The sequence below is a fragment of the Chelonia mydas genome, chromosome 1 (genome assembly GCF_015237465.2).
Source record: "Chelonia mydas isolate rCheMyd1 chromosome 1, rCheMyd1.pri.v2, whole genome shotgun sequence".
NCBI classification, from domain to species: domain Eukaryota; kingdom Metazoa; phylum Chordata; order Testudines; family Cheloniidae; genus Chelonia; species Chelonia mydas.
In genome coordinates, this window is record NC_057849.1 from 246,018,168 (window position 1) to 246,034,118 (window position 15,951).

The following is a 15,951-nucleotide window of genomic DNA, read 5'->3' on the forward strand; positions in this document are numbered from 1 at the left end:
AACAGGTGAAAAGGAGGAGGGGAAAGAGCCTTTACTACAGAGTTGCTCTCTACCGGTCAGACTGATCTGCTGTTGAGAAATGTTTAGCTGGCATTGCCTGCACTCTGCAGCAGTGGTCCCAGCTGTATTAATTCCTTTTAAATCTATCCTTAGTCCAATTTCCTGAGCCCTCCACCATTTATAACCTTTGGCAAAGTGGTTTAACTACAGTAAATCCTCCCTGGGATGCTTTCCTTTGCAACTGTTACCTTCAGAATCTCCATCTGAAACTGATGCATGTTTTTTGTTTTGCCTTTACAAAGGGAGAAGAATGTTGTCACCTCCCCGTTTGCCTGCGTGGGTGGTTGGATCGGATATGTGTAGCGTCAGAGCAAAGTATTCAGACTGTTAGACGTTACTAAACACAGGGTGTTTGCCTCTCCTAGTGCCTTCATCCCATGATCTTAACATGCCCTGCAACCACCCTGTGGATAAACAGGCACAGAGTAGTTGGGAGAGTTGGCCAAGGCCACACACTGAGCTAGGAACGGAATCCAGGAGTTTCAACTCTAATCATCAGACAATACAACTACCCTACTGTCACTAGAACTACAGAGCCATAACCCAGCCTGCAGCTACTCCACGCTGCAGGCAGAAGTCTGTGGTGCAATCATGTGACAAGCCTGAGACATCAAGAAGAGAAGACTATCTTCTTTACCAGAAAATCTGGCCTGGCCCAGCTGTTTAAATTACCAGTCCAGGGGGCTTTCAGGTGTGGTCCCTCAGCTCTCTGAATGGCAGTGTTAGAGAGCGCTGCAGAGAAAACACCAAACTTCTGGATGGGGATCCTTCATCTGAGCCATTTCCCTCTGGCTGACCAAGGCGCAATGGTAATAGGATCTGGTGTGAGCTACCCCCCGAGTCCTTTGCAACCAGAAGGGAAGGGCAATGTGAGGCCTTTGAAGGCAGGGGGAGGCAGGATCTCACGGAAGATTTTCCCCTCCACCAACAATCTGCTTCAGCTCTCGTACCAGCACTGGGGTTTTGGCTCTCCTGCTGGCAGCTGGGCTTTACTGGCTTTGATAGACTCAACAGTAGAGCGGAGAGTGAAATGGTAACTGTATTCAGAAGAAACACCTCTAATTCTTATAGGACATTTATACTTGTTAATGCAACGGTGCTGTTTACACTCAGAAAAATGCAATTGTTTTAAGTGAGCATTTTACAGCTTCCTTGAGGAAGTGGGGTCCTGGGGAGACAGCACTGGCCTGGGCCTCAGAAGGTCTGGGTTCTGCTCTCACAGACTTCCCGGCCAAGTTGCATTGTTGCTACATGCCTTGGTTCCTCATCTATAAAATGGGGATAATACTGGTCTCTTCCTCCTACCCTTTGTCTTGTCCATTTAGACTAATCAGTTTCTTTCTATGTGGGGTACAATTATCATCCCCATTTCCATAGCATTTGAGTGCCTCACAATCTTAATGTACTTCTCTCATCTCTCTGTGGGGCAGGGAAGTGGTATTATCCCTATTTTACAGATGGGAAACTGAACCCAGACATTCAGTGACTGGCCCAAGGTCATATAGGCAGTTACTCCTGGGGGAATTCTGCACCACTGTGCAGGTGCAGAATTTATATCCCCCGCAGATTTCTTTGCTTCCCACAGAAAAATGACTTTCTGACGGGGAAGCAAGGGAAGCCACAAGAGCAGTCATGCGACCCTACACAGTAGTTATGTTTTGGGTGCCCAGGGCAGCCAGCAGAGAGGTAAATCACTGTGGGGCAGGGGCCCGGACTGGGGAAGACCTGGCTGATGGCTCCTACCCTGTCGGGATCAGCTGCTAGTCCCATCTCGGCTGGGGACGATGGGACTTCCTCTTCCCATGCACGGCATCCGGGGCTGAGTCAGATTTCCCCCACTAGCTGGGGGAAGCTCTTGCAAACTCGCGCACACACTCTCTCTCTCTCTCTCTCCCCCCTCAGCTGCAGAGGGAGGGATCCCTGTACAGGGAGCTGCTCCCCCATTTGTCCAATCCCTGTGCATCCAGACCCTATAGCTGATCCTTGCCCCCCCCCACTCAGAAAAAAACCCTGCCAAGCCCCACACCTGCACCTGAGCCATCCACACCCAGATCCCCACCCCACTGAGCCCCAACCAGCTGCACCTGTATCTCCACCCCACTGAGCCCCCTCCTCCCCCAGCATCTGGACCCCCACTGAGCCCCAGGCTGAGCTCTATCCCTTACCCAGAACTGCCCCCCCCCCCCGCTGAGCCCCAACCACCTTTACCTGAATCCCCCTCCAGAGTCCCCTTACGCTTGAACCTAGAACTGCCCAACAAGCCTGTGCATCTGGATCACCCGCTCAGCTGCCTGCACCCAGATTACCCCACACAGAACCCTCTCAGCTCACACCTGGACCCCCCACACTGAACCTCTCCACACTTGGATCCTGCCTTGCTGAGTCTGCCTGCCCACACCTGGTCCACCTGGCATGGAGGGGCAGGGCCCTGGCATGTTTCTGGGACAGGCCCTATCCTTGTGCTGTGTCAGGATTGGGTGCAGCCTCACCACTGAATCCATGTCCTAAGTGGGGAGCTGCACAGTGATCTCCCACCTCTGTGAAGCCAGTGGCCTTGTGCTCCCCAATGCCGTGCTGGAGCCGCCACATTTATTTGGCAAATAAAATTTGCAGAATTGTGCAGAATTTTAAAATAGTGTGCAGAATTTTTAATTTTTTGGCACAGAATTCCCTTAGGGGTAAGGCAGTCTGTGGCAGAGCTGGGAATTGAAGGAGGATCTCCCAAGTCCTAGGCTAGCTGCCCTAACCATTGGATAATCTCTCCTCTACCTTTGGAGTAGGGACTTTTTGTTACAGTTGTACGTACCTAACACAATGGGGCCTGGATCTCAGGCTGGGCCCCTCCCCATCACATTGCGACAAATACAAAATGCAACAAGCCCCTTTCAAATGAAAGGAATAATTCTTTTGAAAGAACAAGCTTCCAGGGCCCCAAAAGAGAAGATGCCATAGCAAAATGAACTGGTGTAGCAATAACACATACAATTATTATAATCTAGACATTTTGCATACACTTTGGTGCTAGCAGAGACATCCTTTGAGAAGTGGCTTGTGCAAGTGCAGCTTATGGAAAGGTTCTACTGGTGTGTACAACTCAGTGTATACTGCTTCATCAGCAAAAATATCACACACAGAAACTGCACCAAAGTGCCTCTTTCTAATATAGATTGGTATTAATTACTTATAATGTATATGTTGTGTTAGCAATTTAAGAGCAACACAGAATTCTGAGCTCTGTCAGGCGATACACAGGATAGATATAATATAGAAAATAAAAATTATACCTTGTTACTAACTACTAAATGAATCTTTACAAGATTATACTTTAACATCTGGTGACTACAAAATACGACATTTAGCTCTCCTTCACTTCTGTCATTACCTTACAGTCAAATATCGATTTGCATTTGAATAAATTGCCCAGGGAGGTTGTGGAATCTCTATCATTGGAGATTTTTAAGAGTAGGTTAGAAAACACCTGTCCAGAATGGTCTAATACTTAGTCCTGCCATGAGTGCAGGGGACTGGACTAGGTGACCTCTCAAGGTCCCTTCCAGTCCTGTGATTCTGTGCCCTATCTCAGAAATACTAGCTTGAGCCTGAATATTTTTTTCTGCATTTATCCAACTCATAAATAATTTTATTTTCTCTGCAATGTGATATTCTGTATCAATCATTAAAAAAATCCACTTAAACTTGGATATTGGATATTGTTAATTTGGAAAACAAACAAACCAAAAAACCCTCCAAAAACCTAGAATCCGATGAAGTGAGCTGTAGCTCACGAAAGCTTATGCTCAAATAAATTGGTTAGTCTCTAAGGTGTCACAAGTACTCCTTTTCTTTTAACCTAGAATCTAACTGTCCATCTTCATTGACCTCAGTCTATGGCAACTGACAAGAAAACCAGAATATAATGGTTGGATAAGGATTGGGAATAACTGAATCTGGGCAATTAATAAAGCAGAATGAAATATTGTCAGTGGACGAAATTGAGAACTAATTCAGATTACCGTAGTTACCTCTCATTGCTGAGTGCTTAGAAATACCATGCTACAAACCAAAGAGGCAATAATTTGAGCACATTGAAATTGAGAGCTTCAAAACTGCATGAATAAGTGTCAATTCTATGTGAATAATGAAAAAGTCATACACTTTTGTATGTATGCAAATGTCCACTATCTACTTACTTACCCTTGAAAAATACCTATGACACTGTGACAGAGGTGGATTCATGTTCACAGACATAATGACTCTTGGCCTTAGGTACACAGAGATTAGTCCAATATTTCAATCTGTACTTCTCACTTTACCACACAGTATCAGATTACGCAGTGTATCTTGCCCTCAAGGAAGTTGTGTATGATGGGAGGAGTAGATAACGAAACCCGCTGGAGAAGAGATGGCTCTTCTGATTGTCTTCACCAGGCTTGGGTGAGATTGCCCCCAGAGCCAGGAATTCCAGAGACTAGACGCTGAATAATGGGAATTTATCATCAATGAATGTATCGTGTTGAGTCTGAAGTTAGTATTGTTAGGCTAGGATGGCAACCTTTCTAAACAGACATGCTCACTAGATAGTTTTGTTCCCTAGGGACTCGCATAGTAAACTGCTGCTGAGTGCTGAAACCCACAAGCCTCTTCAACAGACAGACTAATGAAGTTTAGGAAATGCTGCTCCTAAACAACAATTTGAAAATAGATACACATAACAAATACCTCCTTAAACCAGTGGTTTCCCCTGAAAGGGAAACCTACATAAAGAAGCCTTCTATCTTTGTCAGTTTTTCACCTTCTTGTCCTTGGACTTTATATAAAATACAGAAAAGGACCTATCTGCTCTATTCCCAGTGAGGTGGCTGGTTTCTTGTATTCTGTAAAGAAAGATCATTCTTGATTTATTATATTTTTGTAGATTGGTGCTTTGCATCTTACTGTACCCTTTTCCCTATTTTGTGAGTGTGTGTGTGTGCTTGTCTGTGTACTGTACAGCCGACTTACAATAAACTTTTAGTTTTAAAACAATGATATTGGTGTAATATATGAATCCTGTGTTTCTACAAGACACTATCTCCTCTGCCCAAGAATGTATAGTGTTCTGAAAGCATATATGTGTAATATCACTTTCCTTTCATCTGATGGAGGCAAATATTCAAAGACTTTCTGCTGAGTCTGTATTTCCCTAGTATTAAAAGGTCAACAACTACCGTATGTATGGCCATTATTAGCACAGATTTATTTCCCCAATTAAACTGATACACTGGGTATAATGCCAATATAAATGAGGCCCTTTCATTAATTTAGTTTTGTATTGAAGAATCAAACAGGGCTTACGTTTAACAGCGTTTTGATTTTCATTTGCTGACGTTCTCAAGAAAACTGGGAAATGAAGCTGTGCATGCATATGTGGGTGTGCACTTGTGTTAGAGTGTGAGAGAGCTGGTGGAGCAAGTTTAGCTAATGATCCTGGGGCAGAGGAGGAAGTGGTTTAGGGAAATGAGACTGTGAGTAACACAACGTGGAGGTGACACATAATTTTTCTCACGCTAGAAAACAATATGTACAACACTGTGAGAGCAAGTGACACACCTACATTACTGAGTTCATACACTGCATTTAAAGGTAGCTTTTTTTTTCAGATGGGTTTACGACACAAAATGTAGATTCACCTTTCCCTAAAGTTTGGGGGTGTCCTAGCTTTCAAAGAACATTAGGATGATAGGTACTGTGACAATATAAGGGGTTTTTTTTATTATTATTGTTGATCACTTCCCTCAGATCCGTTGGGGGCAATGAAGTACAGTATAGGTCCCACCTTCAGACATGGAAATATATAACACATGGCTGTGGGCTAAGTGGAAAGGAATGTTAATGATGCCCTCTTTCCCCTGCCTTTACCAATGTTGCTGTTATCAATCCATAGAGGAAAAGTGCTATGGGCCTGATCCAAAGCCCACTGATGTCAAATAATAAGTCTTTCCACTGATTTCAGTGGGGTTTGGTTCAGACCTTTTAAGTATTTATTCTCAAGTATGAGCACAAGGGCAATTCTGATTGGACAGGCTGGTTTAAATCAAGCAAAGAGTATCTTGCAGGTGAGGCAAGTTTACTATAGTCCTGGGCACGGGAGGACGCCTTTTGGCTCATGTGATCCAGCAGCTGCCAGCAAAGGACCAGGGACCCATTTTGACTTTTCGCTGCTTTGATATGTTAACAGGTGCCTCTGCAAGGAAAGCAATGGAGCTGAACTCTTGATCCAATAAAAGGATAAGTATTTCTTGAGTGTGCACTGTTAATGACTTTTGAAACGTTAATACTGAGTCATTTTGTTTCTAGATTTCAAAAGGAATATGTTCAGAGTAAGGGGTCAAGGCACACAGGAAACTTCTGTTGCAGCTCATGGGAGTTGTGTGTGCAGATCAGCCTTTCCAGGGACTAATGATTAATACATAGCGGCTTTCCCCTTTTAAAGCACTGTGCAAAGATTAACTAATCCTCTCAACTCCCTGGTGAGGGAGGGAAATATTGTACCCCTTTTACAGGTGGAAAAACTGAAGAGGACAAGTTAAGTGACTTGCTCAAAGCCAGAGAGGGAATCAAAACTGGGATTAGCAGTCAGGAATTCTGTGTTTCTTGCCCTGTGCTCAGATCACTAAACTGGGCGGCCTCCAAGCAGATTTTTGCTTTAGAACATCTGGGGTGATCAATGAGAGGGCCAGTGAAACCCGAGAGGACGCCCCAAAAGAGCAAACAGATTGTCATTTGTGCATGAACATACTGCAATTATAGAAAACTGCGGTGCTCCAGGTACATTGCAGAGTCATCAACGAGCCTAAATACGACTTAGACGTCTATTCAAGTTGTTTTTTTTTTTTTTTTTTGGTGTGGGGGGAACTAGCTTTTCAGGAATCATGAAAAATACAGTACATGAAAGGCCTCATTCCATTTTCAAGATCAACTTTAAGGCAATGCTTAGGTATGAAGAGTAAGCTGTAGATTCCAATAGTGGTCCCATTGCTCACTCATAAACCTGAGACCGCTGGAAGAGGTGCCTGTCAGGGGGCTTATCGCCAAGCAGCCATGCTGCAAAATCGGTGATACATGTTGTCTGCAGTTCTGGGTTTGTTTATTTTTAGGATTTACATAGAAGATACAGTGACAGGAGGTCTTTTGTTTGAGGATTTAGAGGGAAAGCTGAGAAGTAACTCCAGTCAGTCGGAACTGATAAAAAGAGTTTGTTTTTAGTTTGGTTACCAAGCTGTGGCTACTATGAATTTGGCTTCCAGCAGCCAGTGGGCTATGTGAGGAGCACCCAGAGGGGGTACGTGGGTATGGGGACAAGGCATCATGAAAGGGTGGGTAATTATTTCTCTCTATATCTTTTTTTAAAAGGACTTAATGAAAATGTATTTTCAGGTGTGGTGTTCGATGGTGTGTGTGTGCTCTATGAAATTTGCCAGGATGCCCTTCTAGGCTGGGAGTTCTGACCACATTCCGGTCTGGCTGTTGTTTCATTTCACTAAACTCATCGTCAACTCTCTCTCTATTCTTCTTGGAGCTGTTGCCACCCCTCCTTTCTGGTGCTACTTTCACAAGTTTTACTACCTTTTAATTTTATTTATTTTGTCATCCAAGGCCCTGAGCCTTACCCACAGGAGTAGTCCCACTTAACTCAATGGAATTACTTGGGTGTAAAGCAACTCGCAGTCTTGTTTGCAGGGTCAGGGCCTTAGTCTGGGGCTATAAATGTTGGTAACATTCTCTAAAGGTATCACTGGAAAAATGTAGGAGGGAGGTATTTACGAAACTGTCTGCGATGTTCTGTCACTCAAGAGAAGTTGCCAGTGGAGCTGGAACAAGTTCTAAAATGGGGGTGCTGAAGGCAGAAACCATGTCTACTGGGTTGTTATTACTACTTTACACCAGAACCCCCGGCACCTATGGCAGTTGCAGTCCGTTGGATTGTCCTTGTTTACCACCCAGGATTCATTCTGGATTAGCTAGGCAGCAGAGCATTGTCTGTGGCACCGCCTCCTTTAAGGACGCCCATCAGGCGCCGTCTGTTTTCAGAACTGCCTGGAAATGCCTTTCCATTTGATTCAGTTTCTCCATCTAATGTCCCTTCTTCCTCTGGATTACGCTGCTGTGGAGGGGGGATGAGTGGAAGTCTGGATACAATGTTTAAGTAAACTGGGACACTGGGGCAGATTTGTGGTTTTTAACTAAATTGCTGTACAGCCCCCAGGTGTCTTTTCTGCAATGGAGGCTTAATGTATTACTTAAATAAATAAAATACCCTCCTGATCCCGTGTTAGGGCTCCATATTCCAAGGGCGCTGAAGGTTGTGAGCTTTAGTTTAACACATGTAAAGCACATTATGAGCCTTAGATGTGGAATGTTGTAGAAATGCTGAACATTATCTGCCCTCTGAATTGTGGTGATGTTGTTATCGCCCAGTTCTTTACTTATTAGCCAGACTAATACACACTGTGGCCTGTCTCTCTCTCTCTCCATCTGCTCTGACTTTAGTTTATTCACTGGTCTGTAGGTATTGTTCAGTATTCCAGTCTTTTAGTTAACAATTCCTGGGGAAAGTTTCCCTTTGATGGTTCTCTTTTTCATTTTCTAGGTCTCCTCAATAGTCAGGTGCTATGCATATGTTTCCAGTATACTTTAACCATTTGCTGTATTTCATCTCCATGGTGTCCAGGCCAAATTCCAACCCTGGTAATTACATCCTGCCTGCCTACATTGCCTCTGCAGTTTTAACCAGCTCTGATGGCTCTTTCACTTTCTGTCCTAAATGGACTATGTAGTTTTGCTTCTGCATTTCATTGCAGCAGTGATGGATTTGGTGCTTGGTTTTCAGTAACCAATGAAGTGATCAGTCTAAAAGTACCTTCATGGGGAAGAGGTTTCTGAAAGTAGACGAGTTTTTCATCAATCAGAAATAGGCATGAAAAGATTCAACGGCTGGAAGCTAAAATTAGATAAATTCAGATTAGAAATAAGGTGTAAATTTTTATTAGAGAATGTTATTAACTATTGGAATAACTCACTTATGGACAGTGATGCTGGAACAATTTGTATAGTGGGGTTCTGATGTAACCCACACACCTCTTGGGTGTGGTGTTCTGTCCCCTCTAGTGGCACCAAGACCACTTAGAGATGAATGAGCCAGCCTGCAACACCATGATCTAAGAGCCATGTGGCTTTTAGCTCATGCAGTAGAGCAGGGGTGGACAAACGTTTTGGTCTGAGGGCCACATTTGGGTTCCGAAACTGTATGGAGGGCTGGGTAGGGAAGGCTGTACCTCCACAAACAGCCTGGCCCCCGCCCCCTATCCGTCCCCTCCCACTTCCTGCCCCCTGACTGACCCCTCAGAACCCTCCACCCATCCAACGCCCCCTGCTCCTTGTCCTCTGACCGCCCCCTCCTGGGACCCCTCACCCCTAACCACCCCTGACCCCACCCCCTATCCAACCCCACCTGCTCCCTGTCCCCTGAATTCCCTGATCCCTATCCACACCCCCACCCCCTGACAGGCCCCCGGGACTCCCACGCCTATCCAACCGCCGCCTGCTTCCTGTCCCCTGACTGCCCCCTGGGATCCTCTGTCCCTTATCCAAACCCCCCTCCCCACCCCATTACCATGCCACTCAGGGCACCAGGACTGGCAGCCGTGCCACCCGGCTGGAGCCTGCCACACCGCCAAACAGTCTCTAGAGCACCGGGGCAGGCCGGCGGCTCTCACAGCCTCGCTGCCCAGCAGGAGCTCGCAGCCCCGTCTCCCAGAGAGATGGTGGCTCGGCAAGCTGAGGCTGTATGGGGGAGGGGCTGGTGGCTAGTGTCCCCAGCTGGGATCTCAAGGGCCAGGCAGGACGGTCCCATGGGCCGGATGTGGCCCACGGGCCATAGTTTGCCCACCTCTGCAGTAGAGGCTCATGGATTTAGCTCCAGAGGTCCCAGGTTCGATCCTGCCCGTTGACGATCGGGGTCTGTTGGTGTTACGCTGAGAGCCACTGAACCAAACTGTAAACCCTGTATAGATAGAAACCACTTCAAGCTGTGGAGTTGTAGCAGCACCCACAGTTCCAGCACCTATGCCTATGGTGGATGTGGTGGCTTCTCCATCACTTGTAGTCTTTAAATCAAGACTGGATCTCTTTCTCAAACATATGCTATAGCACAAACACAGATTATTGGCTTGATGCAGAAATAATTGTGTGAGGGTCTTTGGAGGAGGTCAGACTAAATAATCATAATGGTTCCTTCTGGCCTTAAAATATATGAATCCTTGAAAATTAGTCTAGGGCCTGATCCATATGGGTGACCTTTGTGCCCATGTGATGCTTCATTGATTTCAGTGAGGATTTATGTGTGTGGTACAATATGCCAACTCCGATCCAATTGCACAGTCAGGGCCTATTGCTCTGCTCCTCTATCACTGGAGCCAATGTGAGCTTCACAATTCATTCAAAGGGGCAGAATCAGGCCTTATAGTTATAAATGGCTGTGGGAGTGAAAGGAATGTACTTGTTTTTTTTTTTTTTTTTAAACTTGGCTCTTGTCTTTGAAAAGTTTTACACTTTAAATTAAAGTGTATTTTTCAATGCAGTATTTCTTAGTATGGAAAAATCCATTCTCCAGACTTTCAACCCTATTATTCTGGCGGGTTTTAATGCCTCAGGTAGCTGGGAGTGGGCTGATGGCATAGAGGCACTGTACTGTGTGGTTTGTCATCTCTGGCTATGATTCTTTGATAGTAAAACTCTAGTCAAGTTGGGATATTGAGTCAGGTACTGATGGCCATGAATACTCAATGTCTGATGGGTATTTATGCTCTCCCTAGGTCTATTGCTTGTTGATGGTTAATAATTAATCTAATTGCTCTTTTATTATAACAATCTTGTTCAGGTTGGAGTAAATAATTGAATCCCTCCCACCCCAAAATGGTTAGTTTGTTAACTTGCTCTGTTTGTACAATTTGGGGTGACAGTTTTGAGAAATTCCCTTCTAATAATCTTCAGGAGTGAAGTTTACAACACAAATCCAGAGATTTCTCCCTCCAATTAATGTCCTTAAGAGCATTAGTAACATGCCAAATTATCTGTGGAGGCAGTCACTCCTCAGGCTTGCAATCCAATGAGTATGTATTTATTCTACTTGTAGGCAATTTCTATGGTGCTCATCACCGTAGAAACTGAGTTGGATGAATAGTAACAATTTCTTTTTTGAAAGGGATAGCTGAATGCTCGAAGCATCAGGTCTGAAATTCCTCGGCTTCTCAAAATCTAATCCTGGCTGGATTGACTCAACCCCTTCATTCTCTGAGGTAAATACATTGAGGTCGTTGCAGATTACTGTGGGAGAGTCTTTTGGAGGATGAGACATGAAAACCAAAATACTGTGTCCTCTGTGTGACTAATAAAGATTGTGGGGCACTTTTTGTAAGAGAAAGGTTTTTCCCTGGAATCCTGACCAAAATTTCCCTCTGCTTTCCTTAGTGTTATGCAGTATGTTGGTAGTTTATCTGGCCGATGTCCTCCACTCCAAGGGAGTTTATCCATAGTCATTTAACCTCTTCTATTTCCTTTCCATTTACCCTTCTCTGCAGATTAGGGGATGGGCTGGGATTGGGATTTGGGTCTGTTTTATGCTTTTTAACTATTGGTTATATTTAGTAGAATGTCCAAGTGCCTTTTTGGTTATTGACACTGAATAAATGTATTTACATATTAACAAAGCACGTTTTATTTTCAAAGCATTTTACAGATTTTACATTAACTGATACTCCCAACACCCCTGTAAGGCAGGTAGATTAGGATAATAAAAACTAATAACACCTAACAATCCAACAAAAAGTGCTATCTTCATTCTACAGATAAAGTCTAAGTGATTTGCACAAGGCCACAAACAGAGACAATGTCAGAGCTGGGATTATAATTTGCAGCACCCATTACCTTGTGGGCAAATTCTTTACAAGACCCCAAGCACCTTGTAGTTTCAGTGGGTTTGGAATACCAAAGAAGGAAGTGGGACTGTGGGAATATTCCAGCTAAGATTGCCACAAAAAGTCTCTAGGTCTCCACCAAACCAGGGAAAGAAACTCCTGACCTTGTCTCAACAGAATTCCTCTTGCTCTTTCCTGTATGGTAGTTCCTGGCCTTCCTTTGATACCATTAAGATGCCTACTCTGCTGCTATTTTGCAGTTAAGGATGCTATTTTAGCTCAGATGGTTTCCTCTATTAAGCAAGCAAACCAACCAGCCTCTCAGGGGGAAAAAAAAAAAAGACAAGACTTTAGGAGTGAATGTATTAGGCTGCCTACCTTAGCAATAACACTGTATCAAAGTTATTTGAAGTAGGGTGACTGACCTTGTAGGTTCCCATCTGATCTATGTTCTTTGATTATTTGTATTCCAGCAGTGCCTACAGGACCCCTCTGAGATGGCGGGCCCCATTGTGCTAGGCTTTATAGTGCACACAGAAGAGCTTGTCCCTGAAGAATTTAGAATCTAAATACACGAGATAGGAAGCATTATGGTTCCATTTTACACATGGGAAACAGATTAATGGCTAGCTTTTAAAGGTATTTAGGTGCACTAAAGATGCAGATAGGTGCCTAGTAAAGTTTTCTTAAGTGGGTAGGCATTTAATTCCCAATGGGACTCTGAAGGGAGCTTCCTCCAGGCCTCCTCTGCTGAAATGGCCCAGGGGTTCACTGAGAGAAATGTGCAAGAAGAAAGACTCTGGGCCCCATCTATACTATACAAACTAAGTGTAACAATCAGTTGGTTGTTGCCCAAGCACGATGTAAAAAGGTTCAGCCCAGTGTGGAAGGGCCCAAATTGTTTTAGAACTGGACTTTTAACCCCTCCTGCACTCTCTGTCCAAAGTTTCCTTGGGCTAGAAGGTAGTTTCTGAACCCCTATGTTATAATATCGTTAGGCCTCCTCAGTGCAGGCCAGGCCAAACTATTTTAGATCCTGCTTAGACAGCAATTGCATTTAACAGCATTGCTGATCGTTGTGGTTTGTGTGGGGCAGACGGAGCCTTAAGCTTGCAGTGCCAAAAGCCAGTCTCCAAAGAGCAGAGCTGTTCCGTGCACCTAAGAGTTGAGAAGTAGCAGAGGTGCGAGCTGGCGGAATGATAACTGGAGTCACTATTTTACTTCTAGAACAAGTCTCCCTGTAGCCCATGACTGGGGTCTTGCCAACACTGGAGATTTGCCCCAATTCCACTGCAGTTACATTGTACTGGTGCTAATAGTGGCTTTGCCTGTCTGTGCTATGAGTTTGCCTTGGTGCAGCTCCATTGGCATCTGGCCCACGAAGGTTGAAATCAGGGCAATTCCCCAGAACAGACAAGTCCATAGACTGCAGCTTCCTCATTTGCACTGTAATACAGCTGAATGCCAGTAATGGTATTTGTTGTTCCAGGTCAGATAGCAGGACAGCAGTGACTTGCTGATTCTCTTCAGCACCTGAAGTGTTTAATGATCAAATTATTTCTATTGTTTTTTTTTTTTGACACATTCCAGGCCAGTGCCTTGAAGGTGTTTACTTTGTAACATGACCTGTGCTTTGCAATTCACAGCTGACACACAAGCCCTAAGCACACATGTAAGGCCCCAGGGGACTCTGTTCAGCTACTACTCCCAGCAGCTCCGGATTAAAAGCAACAAAACAAACCTCGAGGTGGCAAATTCCAAATCCTGCATTTTCAGTCATAAGCATGGACGTGGTACGCCATTAACACCAGACTTTGCCAAGAATCCATCAAACAGCATATCTGTGCAAGGCGTAAAGGATTTAATATCCAAGATGGTGCAGCCATATCGCTTTCTTTCAATCTTCTAATCCCTGCCCATCCCTATCAAAACAATAGGCAAGATGCACATGAGGTGGCATAGGCTACCGGGTTCTTTGGTACCAGTGCACAGATCTTTTGGGTGTGCAGGAAAGTTGTTGGTAGTGATCTTTCTCCTCTCCTGTTCCCTTCCCACCAGCAGGATCACGAGAAAAGGAGGCTGCTGTTAGCTATCATTCCCTCCTCCTGAAGACCAAGAAAGGAGCTGGCTCCCCACCATAATCCTGCCCCAACACTTCTCCAAGAGAAACTTGCTCTCTCATGTGCACAACCTGAATCTGCTGGAGCAGAGATGGAATAATATGATTTGTACACATCAGGTGGCTGGAAAAGAATTGTCACCCCGGTGTGTTTGGTCTGCTTTAGCTAGTCTAAATGGAAGGCTTTCCTGATAATTCTTGACCCTACTACCCTGTTAAATATGCAATGTTTCTGATCTGACTAAATTAGTCCTAAACCTGAAGTCCTTTAGGATGGACATTAATGCTGCGATAGGCTGTTCAAGAGAAGACAGAAAAACCAAACCTTCAGAGCACTAGCACTACACGTCTGCTTACCAATATCCTCTGTGGGGTATTCCTTCTGTTAAGGTCACCATGGTGAGTGTGAATACTTACAGGGAGAGCTGATTTCAGAGTAACAGCCATGTTAGTCTGTATTCGCAAAAAAAAAAGGAGTACTTGTGGCACCTTAGAGACTAACAATTTATTTGAGCATAAGCTTTCGTGAGCTACAGCTCACTTCATCGGATGCATCCGATGAAGTGAGCTGTAGCTCACGAAAGCTTATGCTCAAATAAATTGGTTACTCTCTAAGGTGCCACAAGTACTCCTTTTCTTTTTAGGGAGAGCTGAGTGGCCCAACTCAGAATTAAGTATGTCTGCATAATAATTAGTGTCAACCACTGCCTTGGGTCACTTGTAAGATGTCTGCACCCATTTAAGAAAGCTACAACCAAATGCAAAGCATCCATAAACCTCAAAGTAAGTAAATGCTCCACGGTATCAAAAGTGCTGTTAATATTCAAAGAGAGAGCCATCCTAGCTGTCCCCCCCATCATAGACAGCTCAAAACATGGAGAAGTCTCCTAACAGTTAGGGTACTCCCGTGGTGCTCTATTACAAACACCTTCCAGTATCTGCCCTCCTAATCATGAGAAGAAGAATATCAGAACAGGAGACCGAAATATTTACGGTTAGTTCAATATTAAAATGAATGAGGGAGATGGTTTGGTGGGATGCACAGCTCTTTTGGTTTCAGAGTTATGGAAATGCATGCTGTACTGGAGAAGATTGGGGTGAATTCTGTTCAGAAGCAGGGTTACGAAGCAGTAAGTTTATAAAACTCCATCAGAACCGTCTGAAGACCTAGTCTTGCCCAGCCTGAGGCGAGTGACTGAGGTGAGAATACTTAGCACTATACAGTGTTCTACATTTTCAAAGTGCTTTGGAAATGTTCAACTGTGACCCTGCAGATGACTTTTGTTGTTGTTCTTTCTGCTGTTTTATGCTGTACAAAGAAGGCCAGCATTTTTTTTTTTAAAGGGTTTTCCGCCTTCCGCCCCCACTTGGAATATCAACTCTGTTTTTGCTTGAAGTCCTGTTGGAAGTCTCAGTAGATGTGTACTAATAGCTCTCACATCTTCGCTGAAGGGGCAGGGTATTGAATTGTAACAAAGATTTCCTTTCTCCAAAATGTTAATTGTTCACTGAGGTAAAAAAGGTGCTACAAAACCCCAAGATTTAAGCAGCTGAATTAAAAATCCCTTTCAGCTTCCTCCCTTGTGATGTCACCATTTCAATAATTCTCCAGTCACCATAGAGTCTTCCAGGCTAGACAGGACCTGACTTTCTAATGTAAAAGACAAGTAGAACCCTCTCTACGCCTCACTTTTCTTTTCGGGGTGGGGATAGACAGGGGTTTGTTAAAATGTTTCAGGTATTCTTTATCCCTTATAAAGAAGTAAAAAGGGCACACACCAATTTTTTCCTATGCAGATCACCTTTAACTTGTAAATT

At 44.3% G+C, this 15,951-nt stretch overlaps 1 protein-coding gene and 1 long non-coding RNA gene across 2 annotated transcripts in view; both read left to right on the forward strand.

Annotated features, from left to right (window-relative positions):
• The window catches only part of SLC37A3 (solute carrier family 37 member 3), a 59,326-nt gene extending 54,244 nt beyond the window's left edge, over positions 1–5,082 (forward strand). The window contains exon 16 of the transcript XR_006289091.1: positions 303–5,082. The gene's annotated coding sequence lies outside the window, so the exon portion shown is untranslated. The remainder of the gene's footprint in view (positions 1–302) is intronic.
• A 2,384-nt stretch (positions 5,083–7,466) lies between these two features.
• Positions 7,467–14,523, forward strand: LOC122462238. The gene is made up of 3 exons (XR_006284673.1): positions 7,467–8,787; positions 11,303–11,396; positions 14,076–14,523. It is a non-coding gene; the product is annotated as an uncharacterized LOC122462238 (long non-coding RNA).
• Positions 14,524–15,951: the final 1,428 nt, after the last annotated feature.